The 16,520-nt window shown below is 38.4% G+C and overlaps 1 protein-coding gene across 1 annotated transcript in view; it reads right to left on the reverse strand.

The window, feature by feature from the left end:
* LOC126281403 (nischarin) overlaps positions 1–16,520 on the reverse strand; it is a 77,541-nt gene that overhangs the window by 12,997 nt on the left and 48,024 nt on the right. The gene's annotated exons all lie outside the window — the stretch shown is intronic.

The raw sequence follows: 16,520 nt of genomic DNA on the forward strand, positions 1-16,520 counted from the left end.
CTATCATATTCAGATTCACAATGTCACAAAGAACCAAAGATTCTGTACATATGACTGTGTCACTTCACCAAGATACTGGGCCCTGTTCTTCAATTTTTCTTCTGTAAAGCAGACTTGTTGTCCATTATCACCAAAAAGGCTCTCTTCAGTTTGGCCTGACATTTTTTACAGCTACTGAGCTTGTCTTCACTGTTCTTGAACCATTGCTGGGCTCTGCTGTCTAAGAAAAAGAACACAATTGTCACACACATCATGTTATCCCACATGTTGTATTTAACAACTTGGTCAAATCCTTTCAGACATTTTGTCAGGTCTGGCCAGTGTCTCCAGAAAAAAACTGATGGCTGCCTAATGTGCAGCTGACCTACCGCTGACCTGGAATCCATTGTTATTCTGAAAATACAGACCTTGAGAATGATGTATTGCTCATATTCCAGTCCCTGTACAGGTAAGGAATGGCTATTACATTTGGAGCCATGGAGGTGTAGGTGTTTTAAGGTACACAGCATCTCCATGAAACAATGTCACACTGAAACTACAACCAAGTCCAAATTCTAAGGCCAGGTCATCAATGCAATACAGCACTTAGAGTTGAAAGCACATTTATCACTAATAATAATGTACCCGTGGTCTAGGGGTAGCGTCTTTTATTCGTAATCAAAACGTCTTCGGTCCCGGGTTCGATCCCCGCCACTGCCTAAATTTTGATAAATAATCAGCATTGGCGGCCGAAGACTTCCGGCATAAGAAGTCAGCCTCATTCTGCCAACTGCCTTGTCAAAGAGGGCAGAGGAGCGGATCGAGGTTCAGGGCACTCTCTTGTCCTAGGGGGTGGGAAATTGCCCCTAAAGGCGGAAGAATCAGCAATGATCAACGACATGAGGATGCAGAAGGCAATGGAAACCACTGCATTAAAGACACGTAACGTGTATCCACAGGACATGTGGCCTGTAGTTGAAGAAGTGTCATGATGATCTCTCCATTGGCAAAAGATTCCGGAACAGTCCCCCATTCGGATCTCCGGGAGGGGACTGCCAAGGGGGAGGTTACCATGAGAAAAAGATTGAATAATCAACAAAAGGATAATGTTCTACGAGTCGGGGCATGGAATGTCAGAAGCCTGAATGTGGTAGGGAAACTAGAAAATCTGAAAAGGGAAATGCAAAGGCTCAATCTAGATATAGTAGGGGTCAGTGAAGTGAAGTGGAAAGAAGACAAGGATTTCTGGTCAGATGAGTATCGGGTAATATCAACAGCAGCAGAAAATGGTATAACAGTGTAAGATTCGTTATGAATAGGAAGGTAGGGCAGAGGGTGTGTTACTGTGAACAGTTCAGTGACCGGGTTGTTCTAATCAGAATCGACAGCAGACCAACACCGACAATGATAGTTCAGGTATACATGCCGACGTCGCAAACTGAAAATGAACAGATAGAGAAAGTGTATGAGGATATTGAAAGGGTAATGCAGTATGTAAAGGGGGACGAAAATCTAATAGTCATGGGCGACTGGAATGCAGTTATAGGGGAAGGAGTAGAAGAAAAGGTTACAGGAGAATATGGGCTTGGGACAAGGAATGAAAGAGGAGAAAGACTAATTGAGTTCTGTAACAAGTTTCAGCTAGTAATAGCGAATACCCTGTTCAAGAATCACAAGAGGAGGAGCTATACTTGGAAAAGGCCGGGAGATACGGGAAGATTTCAATTAGATTACATCATGGTCAGACAAAGATTCTGAAATCAGATACTGGACAGTAAGGTGTACCCAGGAGCAGATATAGACTCGGATCACAATATAGTAGTGATGAAGAGTAGGCTGAAGTTCAAGACATTAGTCAGTAAGAATCAATACGCTAAGAAGTGGGATATGGAAGTTCTAAGGAATGACGAGATACATTTGAAGTTCTCTAACGCTATAGATACAGCAATAAGGAATAGCGCAGTAGGCAGCACAGTTGAAGAGGAATGGACATCTCTAAAAAGGGCCATCACAGAAGTTGGAAAGGAAAACATAGGTACAAAGAAGGTAGCTGCGAAGAAACCATGGGTAACAGAAGAAATACTTCAGCTGATTGATGAAAGGAGGAAGTACAGACATTTTACAGGAAAATCAGGAATACAGAAATACAAGTCGCTGAGGAATGAAATAAATAGGAAGTGCAGGGAAGCTAAGATGAAATGGCTGCAGGAAAAATGTGAAGACATCGAAAAAGATATGATTGTCGGAAGGACAGACTCAGCATACAGGAAAGTCAAAACAACCTTTGGTGACGTTAAAAGCAACGGAGGTAACATTAAGAGTGCAACGGGAATTCCACTGTTAAATGCAGAGGAGAAAGCAGATAGGTAGAAAGAATACATTGAAAGCCTCTATGAGGGTGAAGATTTGTCTGATGTGATAAAAGAAGAAACAGGAGTCGATTTAGAAGAGATAGGGGATCCAGTATTAGAATCAGAATTTAAAAGAGCTTTGGAGGACTTACGGTCGAATAAGGCAGAAGGGATAGATAACATTCCATCAGAATTTCTAAAATCATTAGGGGAAGTGGCAACAAAATGACTATTCACGTTGGTGTGTAGAATATATGAGTCTGGCGACATACCATCTGACTTTCGGAAAAGCATCATCCACACAATTCCGAAGACGGCAAGAGCTGACAAGTGCGAGAATTATCGCACAATCAGCTTAACAGCTCATGCATCAAAGCTGCTTACAAGAATAATATACAGAAGAATGGAAAAGAAAATTGAGAATGGGGTAGGTGACGATCAGTTTGGCTTTAGGAAAAGTAAAGGCATGAGAGAGGCAATTCTGACGTTACGGCTAATAATGGAAGCAAGGCTAAAGAAAAATCAAGACACGTTCATAGGATTTGTTGACCTGGAAAAAGCGTTCGACAATATAAAATGGTGCAAGCTGTTCGAGGTACTGAAAAAAGTAGGGGTAAGCTATAGGGAGAGGCGGGTCATATACAATATGTACAAAAACCAAGAGGGAATAATAAGAGTGGACGATCAAGAACGAAGTGCTCTTATTAAGAAGGGTGTAAGACAAGGCTGTAGCCTTTCGCCCCTACTCTTTAATCTGTACATCGAGGAAGCAATGATGGAAATTAAAGAAAGGTTCAGAAGTGGAATTAAAATACAAGGTGAAAGGATATCAATGATATGATTCGCTGATGACATTGCTATCCTGAGTGAAAGTGAAGAAGAATTAAGTGATCTGCTGAACGGAATGAACAGTCTAATGAATACACAGTATGGTTTGAGAGTAAATCGGAGAAAGACGAAGGTAATGAGAAGTAGTAGAAATGAGAACAGCGAGAAACTTAACATCAGGATTGATGGTCACGAAGTCAATGAAGTTAAGGAATTCTGCTACCTAGGCAGTAAAATAAACAATGACAGACGGAGCAAGGAAGACATCAAAAGCAGACTCACTATGGCAAAAAAGGCATTTCTGGCCAAGAGAAGTCTACTAATATCAAATACTGGCCTTAATTTGAGGAAGAAATTTCTGAGGATGTACGTCTGGAGTACAGCATTGTATGGTAGTGAAACATGGACTGTGGGAAAACCGGAACAGAAGAGAATCGAAGCATTTGAGATGTGTTGCTATAGACGAATGTTAAAAATTAAGTGGACTGATAATGTAAGGAATGAGGAGGTTCTACGCAGAATCGGAGAGGAAAGGAATATGTGGAAAACACTGATAAAGAGAAGGGACAGGATGATAGGACATCTGCTAAGACATGAGGGGATGACTTCCAAGGTACTAGAGGGAGCTGTAGAGGGCAAAAACTGTAGAGGAAGACAGAGATTGGAATACGTCAAGCAAATAATTGAGGACGTAGGTTGCAAGTGCTACTCTGAGATGAAGAGGTTAGCACAGGAAAAGAATTCATGGCGGGCCGCATCAAACCAGTCAGTAGACTGATGAAGAAAAAAAAAAAAATGTGCTGCCAGAACTGAACTGAGTATACAGGATAGAGATTACACCTGTTTGTACAAACATTGAATATTACAGAATATACAAAAAAATACTAAATAATTACTATTGGTTGGGTTTGAACTGGTGAAGCACAGCATGCCAACCAACAATGCTAATCACTATGTCACACTGCATGTGTCATAGCTCATAATATTATGAATACTATTTAAGTTTTAATGTGGGCAGTACATAGCAGCTACTTCAAATAAGTTTTCTATACAATAATATGGAAAGGATGGATGCTACTCACCCATCACATTGAGGAAGTGTTGAACCACATATTGACACAATGAAAAAGAATACTACAAATATTCAGCTGTTGGACAAAGTCTTTTGTCACAATTAGAAAACAAACAAACAAATGCAAACACATACACAACACACACACGCTGTACTGTTGTTCTCAGATGCTAAGGCCTGACTGCGATCATATCTGCTTTGATCAGTCAGCTCACTGAGGACAACAGTCACCACAGATTTTGCACTGTGTGTATGTGTATATGTGTGTGTGTGTGTGTGTGTGTGTGTGTGTGTGTGTGTTTTCTAAGTCTGAAGAAAGACTTTGTCTGAAAGCTGAACATTTCTAGTATTTGTTTTCATGGTGCCTGTCTGTGACTCAACGCCTCCTTTACTTGGTGAGTAGCATCTATCCTTTCCTTAGTATTCTATTCCAGCCTGGACTTTCTGAAATGTGGGCCCTATGGCAGTTGTGGAAGACCACCATGACCTCCCATCTCTCATACGCCAGATAGTGAGGGAAGAGATAAAGCAGTTTATGGCACCCAGAAATATTGGAATAAGTACAAGAGAGACAGCAGCCTCAAACATTAACACTGTACAACAGGTATTTAATGCTTATCATAATCAGCTACAGAGGACTATGTACCATGATACAAATGCAACTGTGCTGAAGATCACAAATGGAAGATATGTCCAGCTGATAGAAATATCGACTGAAAGAATAACTATCAATAACATAATGCAGTCTTTCAAATTTGTCAGTTTAGCAGAATACAATCATAATGTTATTCTCACATGGGACTTCTTGCTGCCATCACAAGCAATCACAGACTGTGGAACTTTGGAGCTTCAGACTGACGAATCTATTCTGACAAACACACATAACAAAGATAGGACTGGGTGATTGATTGCCACTGAAAATGTTATCATCATACCACCAACTTACCATGCAAGGGAGGAAGCTAATATCAAATTGGCAATATGATCTGACCTGACCAAGAAACATCAATGAGTGACAGTCAATCTGCATCAGTTTCAGATTCTTTCAAATACAGAGTGGAGAAAAGATAGACCTAGAGGCCCATGGTAAAACACCCTATCAACACTGGGGATCATCCATCAATTAGCCAGTGATCAGACATGGTGCCACTGGCTGAATAATGGATAATCTAAGAGGAATTTGAGAAGATGCTGCAAGATGATGTCATTGAACCTTCATGGACTCCTTGGTCATCATCTGTGGTCGTTGCGGAGAAGAAGGATGGCACATGGCATTTCTGTATTGAACACCAATGTCCACACAAAGAAACATGTGCACCACTTGCCATGTGCTGATGACACCATATACTGCTTGAAAGGAGCAAAGTTGTTCTCAGCTATGGACAGGCTACTAGAAAATCAAAGTCAATGAGGCAGCCTGGAAAAGACTACCTTCATAACTCCTGACGGCCTCTCCAAATTAAAGTTATGCCATTTCAACTGTGTAACACTGCAGCCACCTTTGAACATATGATCAACAACATGCTAGACACCTCAAACGGACCATGTAGCTATGCTATCTGGATGACATTGTCCTTTTCTTTTGTATGTCCATCCTTTTGGCAGAAGGTCTCTGGGACGACGGCCGTTTACTATCGTGACAAAATAAAATACCTACAGCTGTCCTTGTGATTTTATTTTATTTTGTTGCTACCACTTCAACCATCATGGTTGGAGTGCTGACACATTTTCTGCATATCCAGTAATGCTGGTGTTGGTGTGTTATGTATGGGGCTCATATCAACCTGTACTGCATCAAAAACAGCCTGAAGTGTTGAAACTGGTAGCAACAAAATAAAATAAAATCATAAGGACGGCTGTAGGTGTTTCATTTTGTCACAATTGTCCTTTTTCTTAAAACATCTAAGCTAACTGACAAAGGTGTTGAAGTGTGTCCAGACTACAAGTTACTGCCAGAATCCAAAACAAAATGCCTCTTCATCACACAAGTATTAAAAATTTTGGGGCACTTAGTGAATAGCAATGGAGTCCATCATGATTCAGAGAAAATGAGAGGAGTCACAAATTTTCTGATTCCTTGCCACACTTGTGATGTGAGCAGTTTTTTTTTTTTTTTTTTTTTTTTTTTTTTTTTTTTTTTTTTTTTTGTATTCATACTAGAGAAAATAAGAGCAGTCACAGATTTTCCAACTCCTTGACACATTTGTGCTGTAAGAAATTTTCATGTAGTGTGCTCATACTGCCAGTGATTTATAAATGATTTCTTTGTCAAGGCACGAACCTCATACGAACTGATTCTGGGAGAGACAAATTTCTCCTAGAACGAGCCACAAGACAGATCCTTCCTTGTCCTTAAAGAGATGCTTACATCATCCACAGTCTAATAATATAATAGTATGACAAGAATGCCAATACAGAAATTCCAACTGATGCTACTGGTTTTGAAATAAGGGCAGTCCTGGTGCCTGTTCAGGAAGGTGCTGAAAATGTAATAGCTTATGCTTCCAGAGAACTCTCCATATTTGAGATGAAATGTTCTAGAAACAGGAAAGAGTTCCTTGCAGTTGTTTTGGCCATGAAAAATTTCCATCACTATTTATTTGGCAAACCATTCATCATTGTGATGGACCACCATTCTCTGTCCTAGATGACTAACATGAAAGATTTATTGGATTGACCAGAGAGACAGGCAATGAGGCTTCAGGTGTACAATGTTACAATCGTATACAAAAGTGGACATAAGCACAAGTACACTGACTGCCTTTCAAGGTCTCCTTTGGATGGACACACCAGTGTGGATGAAGTCTCAGTCAGCACTGCATTAAATGACATTGCTGTAGGACAGAGGGAAGATCCAGCATTGCTGAAAACCATAGGAGCCTTGAAGGAGGAGGAATTGACTAAAGGAGAAATCCACTTACTAAAGATAACATTGTGTATTAGAAACTATGATATGATGGGGCAGAAATAATTGCTCTTCATGAAATTTCATCTACAGCCAGTAATCCCAAAATATTTCCATAACACTCAAAAACCTTGTCACCTGTGATTCGTGAAGACTCTAGACCAAATCAAACAAGGGTATGACTGGTTAAGTCTCAACAGATGCACTGACACTATGTGAGCTGTTGTAAGGAATGATAATGACAGGAGCCATGTGCTGCAGTTATCTCTGTGGCAACAGATACCAATCCTATCTACAGAAGGATCATTTCACTGTACTGAAATTGACATCTTGGGGAGGTTCTCAAAGTCAACAAACAAGAATCGACAACCTGTGCAGGGTGCTGAAGCTCCAGAAATTGCACAGTTTCTTGCAGGAGACATTATTTTAATGAACTGAGATCCCTGCGCAATGACCTCTCATTGTTGAAAAATTTTCTAATTAAGACTAGTATCCAAATTAATTTCATATTGTGACATCACCCACAGGATGACAAATGCTTATCACCCACAAATTAATGGCCTCATAGAATGCTTTAATAAGACTCTGACAAATATGATCTCAATTTATATTGTCAGACAGACTGATTGGGATCCTGTCATGACATTCACACATAATACAGCGAAGCAAGACACTAAGGGCTTCACACTCTTCTTTCAGCTCCACAGTCGCAGGGCCAAAAGGACAATGAATACTCTGTTCCTGTTTTGCCTGGATGATTCTCAAGATGACTATCTGCAACACCTCATCACCAGGATCGAAGAAGCAAGACAGCTGGCTCACAAAAGGACCCTAGGTGCCCAGGAGAGGGACAGAGACAGCTACAATGCTATGCATCGACCATTGAGATACAGCCCAGATGACTTGGTTTGGATTTTTATACCCGGGCAAAAAATTGGACTATTGGAAAAGTTACTAAAGCACTACTTTGAGTCACACTGTATCTTTCACTTGTCTGACATCATGTATAAAGTCACAAATTATGAACAGTCATGAAGTCAAAGTTGCATAGAGATTGTCCATGTCCTCTCTATGAAGCCGTACTACCATTAAGAGGTGCAGATCGATGATGGGAGGTTCAAGGAAGCTGAAGATCTCAATGATCACAAAGCTTTGACAGAAGCAACTGCCTTCAGTGCTCATCATAGTGAAGAAGATGCAATTACATGAGCAAAATGCAAAGATTCACCAGCCCTGCCATACAGAAGAACACTAACAAGATCCTAGTTCCACAATGCTGTAGTTTGTTCCAATGAGAATTTCTGAAACAGCAGGTAGCTGGCTGGCATTTTGCAGATCACCAGCTTAAAGCAGACTACCAGGAATTTATCATTTCTGGAAAGTTCTTGAAATATTTTATGTTTGTAATGTTTGTATGTTCTGGTATATTTGATATTTATATAAATATCAGCATTCTGTTTGCATAAATAGCAGTAATCTACATCCATGATTTCAGTTCTGTTCTGGCATTACACTGACGTTGATAATAAACATACCTTCAGTTCCAAGCAGCATTACGCTTATCTGAAAAACCTACATTCAGATTTGGATTTGATTGTGGTTTCAACATTACAATGTAACACGCTCCAGATAGTGACAGTGAACCATTTATGCAGGCCACAGAGAAACGATTTAACAATTGTGAAAAATTAAGTAAATAATTTTTTAATATAGAAACTTTGGCTAGGCTGCAGTCACCTAAAGCAGCTTTCCCTGTTCATCATGTTTATGTCACACAACCTGTACTGAGATAAAACAATCCCACAAGACATTTATCCTGGTCTGACTGTCATTAGCAATATTGAAAGAAAACAGCATCAGCTAGGGTTGTTCAACAGTCATTTCCTACAAGACCAGGAAGATACATTGTCAAAAATAAAAATTAACAAGTATACATCCAAAATTATTAACGATTAGTGTAGTATTGACTGATCAAACCATTGACAACTACAGAACTCTGTTACAAACAATTAAGTGGAATGACATCTTGCTTTGAAGTGCGAATTTGAAGCATGCATTTACAGTATTTAATAATGTATTTTTAAACATTTTAAAAATCTGTTACCTTGAGGCATTGAAACGAAGGCTCCTCAATCAACAGTAAATGTCACTTCATGCCTATTATGCATAATTCACAACCACCCTACATTTATTCACAATCTTAAGTATGATTTCTTGTGACAAATATATAAACAGTGATGCAGGAAAACAAAATACATAGATTTAAAAAGTAACAATATTATGAAAAGGAAAGTTACTACTCACCACATAGCAGAGATGTTGAGTTGCAGACAGCCTCAACAAAAAGACTGTCACAAATAAGCTTGTGGCCAACAAGGCCTTTGTCAAAAATAGACGACAGGAACACACACACTCACGCAAACAGAGCTCACACACACGACTGCAGTCTATGGCAGCTGCAGCCATGTGTGTGCGAGCTGCATTACATGAGTGCATTTTTGTGTGCACGTGTGTGTGTGTGTGTGTGTGTGTGTGTCGTGTTGGCTAAAAGCTTATTTGTGACAGTCGTTTTGTTGTGACTATCTGGAACTCGGCATCTCGTTAACAAGGTGAGTAGCAACTTTCCTTTTCATAATATCATTACATTCCATCCTGGATTTTCCATTGTCTGATAGCTTTAAAAAGAAAAAACAAGCCAGAAATTAGATCCTATAAATGGTTCGAGAAAGTAAGGAAGAATTTCAAGAGCAGTGGACTGAACTAGGAGCAGAGCTCTGACTGCTGAAAGTACATGTCACTGATCAATAACTTTAAGAACTTCCACAATGAGCAAAAGCAGAAGAGTGGCTGGACAGAAAAGAGAAACCAGGTGGCCATAGAGAAATAATGCAATGCTTTTAATATGCAAAAAGCTTCCATGTATGTCTCACAGTTATTTGTCATGATCTCTAATGGCTTTAAACAATGTTAATTAAACACTTGATTGCTTTAATGTTCAACTTATTTGTGCTGGTTACATGAGCTGCACCAGTGCAACTCAAACCATAAGGCAAAATCAAACAATGGATTATCATCGATTATGAAAAGGACAGATTGCTACTCACTGTAAAGACGACACAGACAGGCACATCAAAACAACTGTTACACACTGATCTTTTGGCCAAAGCCTTCTTCAGAAGAGAAAGTAAAACAAACACACATTCACAGAAGCAGGCAAACCTCAAGCACGTGACCACTGTCTCCAGCCACTCTGGCCAGTCAAACTGTAAATATGACAACATTCAGGACACAAATTATGCTAACAACTCTATAAAACATTTTGAAATACAATGAAGAGAAGTGATATCACAAAATCACTTGCAAAACATGCAAATGTAGAGCACCTCAAAATTAGACGATATTTATGGCCTATCCAACATTGTAATTAAAAAAGAAAAGAAAATTTATTTATTTATTTATTTTCTGTCCATATAACAAAAAGTTTTTGGACATTGTCAGGAAAATATAGATTACATTGCACATATACAGTAAAATATTCACATTCTTTCATAAAAACATATGGATCAGACAGATGTCTGTACACATTATTTTTCAAAAGGGCACTACAAGTAGATTCCTGTATAGTGTAACACAATTTAGCTTATATTTACAGTACAGTACAGTACACATGATACAGGGTATGATTACTTCTTTCACACCACTGATAGATCGGAGACATTGTCTATATCCACTGTTCTCCAAGATGGCACAACCACTTAAAGTCCTCTATAGAGTAACAGCACTTCTCTATTAATAATTGCTTCAGTCTACTCTTTAGCATATTTAGAGTTACTTTCATGAGTTCACAGGGTAGTGCATTATAGAAAATTGCTCCCATTCTGTATGGGCTGTGGTCCGTTGCCTTTTTATTGGTCACAATTCTATGAAAATTTTCCCTTCGCTGTGTATCATAGTTGTGTACATTACTGTTTCTCATATTAAATTCAGGATTTTGTTTCACGAACATGACTGACTGCAGTATATACATGGAGTACACCATAAGAATTTTATATTTTCTAAAGATGTCTCTACAAGGCTCTCTCTTCTTTACCTTGGTTACTATTCTTACTGCCTTTTTTTGTAATCTAAAAAGTCTATCTATATGAACTGCTGATGCCCCACCCCATATCTCAATACCATACCGAAGGTGTGGATGAGTTAACCCAAAATATATTTGCCTTAAAGTGTCATGGTCCAAGAAGGCTGAGACCCGTTTCAGTAGATACACATTTCTACTGATTTTCTTGCATATATTATCTACATGTTCTTTGCATGATAAGTGTTCATCAACAACGATGCCCAAAAATTTATGTGAATTTGCATATGCAAGACCCAATGGGAATGTAAATACAGTATCAGTTATGGCAGCATTATAACTGTGGATGAACTTCATTATCACCGTTTTGTCTTTATTTACAAGAAGCTTGTTTGCTGTAAGGTATTCAGACAGAGTATTGAAACTGATCTCGGCACTGTTAGTTGCAGACTGCATTTTACTGCCACAGCTGATGAAGGATATGTCATTGGCATAGCTTACAACCATGCAATTTTGGGGTTCAAATAAATTATTTACATATACAAGGAACAGAAAAGGCCCTGGTATGCTTCCTTGAGGCATGGCACATTGAAGTGTCCTGAAGTTTGATTTGGTTGTTAGGAGCTGCTCACTATTTTGATAAGTTAGCTTCACACACTGTTAGAGAGAGAGAGACAGGGACTTGTAGCACAAAGCTCGCTCATATATGTGTACTTGCAAATGGAATCTTTTCTTCTGTTTAAAGCTGACACTGGTTACAATTTACACAAAAAGGCGACAAATCTTGCTCTAGTAACTGATGCCCCATTTTCTTAATATTAGTCCTATAGGTAGTACAGCACTACATGCACCTCGAAATCTATCATCATTTACAAGTAAATAGGAGTCTCAATTATTTTCAGTTGAGATTCAAAGCTGGGTTATCAGCTCTGAGGAGAGTTGAAAATATTATTTCCATCACATTTCCTTTGTTAAATCCAAACTATTTGTCAATGCTACACTGATCAGCCTCAGTAAATTTACAACTTTCACCCATAGAATTCTGTAAAAAAAAAAAAAAAAACTCTGTTGCTATCATTTTATCAGCTATATAAGCACCAGGAACATTTTAATAATAGGAGTTCAAACATTATAAGTGTCTTCATTCTGCTAGAAGAAGCAAAGAAGCACAAAAGTAAAAAGAGCGAAGACTCCGCACACTGCCTGGTATAAGGTTAGGAGCAAATAAATTGGAAATTAAGCAGTCTATAATCATAAATTTCTTTTTAATCTATGCAGTAATGACAATGATAGTATCTCAGCTAAACTTCTTGGCATTCATGTTGATCAAAAACTGACGTGGGAATAATAATAACATAGAAAAGTCAAATAAACTACATATTTTGTATGAATTTAGCCCAATTTACCTATTTGCTAAGAAAACATGGAACTTCTGTAAATGAACTCTTATCATATCTCTCTCAGACAGTCATCTAACCTATGGAGTACTGTTCTGCACCATCACAAAGGCCAAAAATAATTTGCATTAAGAAGAAGATGGAGGAGGAGGAGGAGGAGGGGGAGGAGGAGGAGGAGGCAGTCAGGTGTGTCTCTGAGCTGACAAACAACAAGTCCTGCAGACCATATTTTAACAAAACTACAAATACTATTACATCCCTTCATACCATTAGTTGTTTGTTGAATAACAACCTTCAGAACATAAATACATAAGCATGACCCATTAAATGAAGATGACTGATTTCCTAATTGCTACTTATTTCCTAATTGCAAGACTACAAACCACTCAGTATAGTTATACATATATGAGGTGCGACAATAAAGTAATGAGATTGATTTTCTTTGCAAGATGTGACAACCCTGCAGGCTTGTGTAGGCACAATATCTTTGACCTTGGTCTATAACCTGCTTCTAGTCCAAGCAGCATATCGATACAACTGCTCAGTTGTGATTTTGCTGTAATAAGTTAACACGTGTTTGTGTCTCTCATCACAGAAATGGAACCGCATAATATTGCGCAACGGTATGCCATTTCTTTTTGCTTTAAATAGGGTGAAAATGCAATTAAAACTTATGGTAAACTTCAGAAGGCTTTTGGAGAGGAGGTTATGTCAAGAGCTCAAGTTCTTCATTGGCATACAATGTTTAGTGAACGCAGAACAAATGCTGTAAATAAAGACCGCAGTGGACGACCATAAACCTCACGATGGATGTCAACCAGGCCAGGGTGCATGAATTCGTATGATCTGATAAAAGATTATTCGTGAAAATGATTGCAGAAGAACTGAACATCAATTGAGAAACAGTTCATCTAATAATAACTGAAGATCTTGGTACGAGAAAGATTTGTGCAAAAATTGTCCCTAAAAATCTCACAACATAACAGCGAGAAACACGGAAAAATGTGGCAGCCGATCTGTTAGAGCAAACGGAAATCAATCCAGAATTGTTGAGCCATGTTATCACTAGTGATGAAAGTTGGTTTTTTCAGTATGATCCAGAGAAAACACGCCAAAGTTCGCAATGGTGCTCAAAGGGATCACACAGACCAAAAAAGCTTGCATGTCAAAGTCAAAAGTGAAATGCATGCTTGTGTGCTTCTTTGATATCAAGGGAATTGTTCATAAAGAGTGGGTGCCTCCTGGACAAACAGTTAACCAATATTATTACAAAGAAATTTTAGAAAGACTTCATAAAAGAGTTCTTCATGTCAGTGCCAACATTGCTGATAATTGGATTCTGAATCACAATAATTCGCCATCCCATACTGCTCTATCAGTACAGCAATTTTTAAGCTCAAAACAAATTTCAGTACTACCACAGCCACCTTATTCACCAGATATTGCTCCGTGTACATTTTTTTATTTCCAAGAGTCAAAACGGCGGGCAAGGGACAACATTTTCAAACAACACAAGATGTCCAAAAAGCTGTGACGAGGGTCTTGAGAGATATTACAGAAGATGAGTTCCAGAAATATTACCATCAACGGCAGAAGTGATGGAAAAATTACGTGAAATCAGAAGGGAACTACTTTGAAGGAGACAACACTAAACTTGACTAAAACGGTAAGCAACATTTTTTTTTTTTTTTCACATCAGTCTCATTACTTTATTGTCACACCTTGTATAAGAACACCACTACTTAATATGTCACTATGTAATGATCAATGAGAAATGCCTTATGGTCTCATCCTCAATGTAGTTAAAAACCCAACCTACACCTCCTATTGATGGGGACTGGGCAACACTTTAGGCACCCAACAAAAGTGGGGACCAAATGTAGTCTGGAATAAGGTGCCAATGATCTCCAAGGAGCAAAGAGGAGCAGATGGAGGTAGAGCACCTCCTTGCCTTGGAATGAGGAACTATCCCTGGAGGCAGATGACCCATCAAGGAGATGTGGTAAGCAACATGAAATTACCACATTAGAGATCCATTTGGATATCCCATATGTAGCAACCATAGCAGAATCTAACAATATATGTATCCTTACTGGTCATGGGTTTTGGAGCTACCATGTGATTGATAGGGTATTGACAATAAAGTTAGAAGCTAGCTCAGCTCACATAATAATAATTCAAGTTTTTTTTACCAGTAACAAAGGGTAATGATGAAGAAACTGAAAAAAAATGATGACTCCACCAAGTAATTAATGGAAATGATAAACATAAAAGACAATGTTATTCTCATGGGAGCTTTTAATATGTCAGAGGGAATACAAGAGAACCACAAATGTGCTTGGAAGTTCAGATTGAGAAGAATGAGCTCAACAGGTGAGAAAAATTATTAGAATTTTGTGAACAACATGAAATGGTTGTAACAGGCACACATTATGAAGCTCCAAAGAGAAGATGCTGCATGTGGAAGGCATCTGATGGTAGTGGCAGATATATGATCACTTATATAATAGTAAAGCAGATGTACAGGAACCAAGTGAAACAAAGTCATAGTTACCCAGCTGCTAATACAGATAGTGACCATACACTTGTTGCAGAAAAGTGCAATACCACATGTAAGAAACACAGCTGAAATATCCAAAGAAATGAGCACTAGATAAATTGAAGGATGCAGAGTTTGTACATGAATTCAAGCACAAAACAATGGAATTGGACAGGGATGAAAGCAATTGGGATGTTATCAAGTCAAATAAAACAAATGCAGCCACAGACATATTACATAAAACGAAGGCAACCTCAGATGACCCCTGAAGTACTGGAATTTATTGACAAAAGTAATAGACTAACAGAAAAAAGCTCTGATCAGTATAAAGTGAAAAAAAGATAACAACAATGTGCCATTTAGAGAAAGAACAATGTTTGGGAAAATTTATAAAGAAATACAAGATGATTTTAAATATGGAAAACAAGATGAAGCTTACTCCAAGATTACACTGTTGCAACACAGAGAACCAAGAGTAACATAATGAAAGATAATAAAAGTGGGAAACTGTTATTTGTCATAGAAGATGTAAGTGGTATGGAATGGGTGTACTGAAGATTTGTACAGTGGTGCTGTAATTGGAAATTTAGACAAGTATACTGATGACAAGAACTAATTAATGAAAATAACATGGCACCACTGATAACAAAAGAAGAGTTCCTGCTTACATTAAATAGATTAAAATCAAACAAAGTGATTGGTCCAGATGACATCCCTGCTGAACTTCTACAGAAGATTAGTGACAACATCAAAAGTAAATTATTTACTGTGATACCTAAATGTCATGACTTTGCAAAAACTAGAACTATTGGATTAGCCAAGACAGCAAATACAAAGGTCTGTACAAATTAATAGAACACTAGATTAGCCAATGAAACTGCAATAGTAGCAGGCTAAGAGAAATATCTAACTAATGTTTAATGTCTTAAATCAAGAGATAACAAAACTAAAATTAAAAATAAATACCAAGAAGACACAACACACAGTTACAGACTAGGAAGGTGGTGGAACTGAGACTAACATATAAATAAGCAGTGAGCTACTCGAGGGTGTAACTGAATTCAACTGGCTTGATAGCTTTTTGGAGGGAAACAATAGATGTATCAAGGAAATCAAGTCTGACCTCAGTGGCCAAAGACAGTGGTCATGCCTGTGTGAGTTGTGCTTGGGTGAAAGGAAAAATATACCTAAAAACAAAGATGATGTAACTTACCAAACGAAAGCGTTGGTATGTTGATAGAGACACTAATAAACACAAACACACCCAAAATTCAAGCTTTTGCAACCCACAGTTGCTTCATCAGGAAAGAGGGAAGGAGAGGGAAAGATTAAAGGATGTGGGTTTTAAGGGAGAGGGTAAGGAGTCATTCCAAT

This window comes from Schistocerca gregaria, chromosome 7 (assembly GCF_023897955.1).
Source record: "Schistocerca gregaria isolate iqSchGreg1 chromosome 7, iqSchGreg1.2, whole genome shotgun sequence".
In the NCBI taxonomy this organism is placed as follows: Eukaryota; Metazoa; Arthropoda; class Insecta; order Orthoptera; family Acrididae; genus Schistocerca; species Schistocerca gregaria.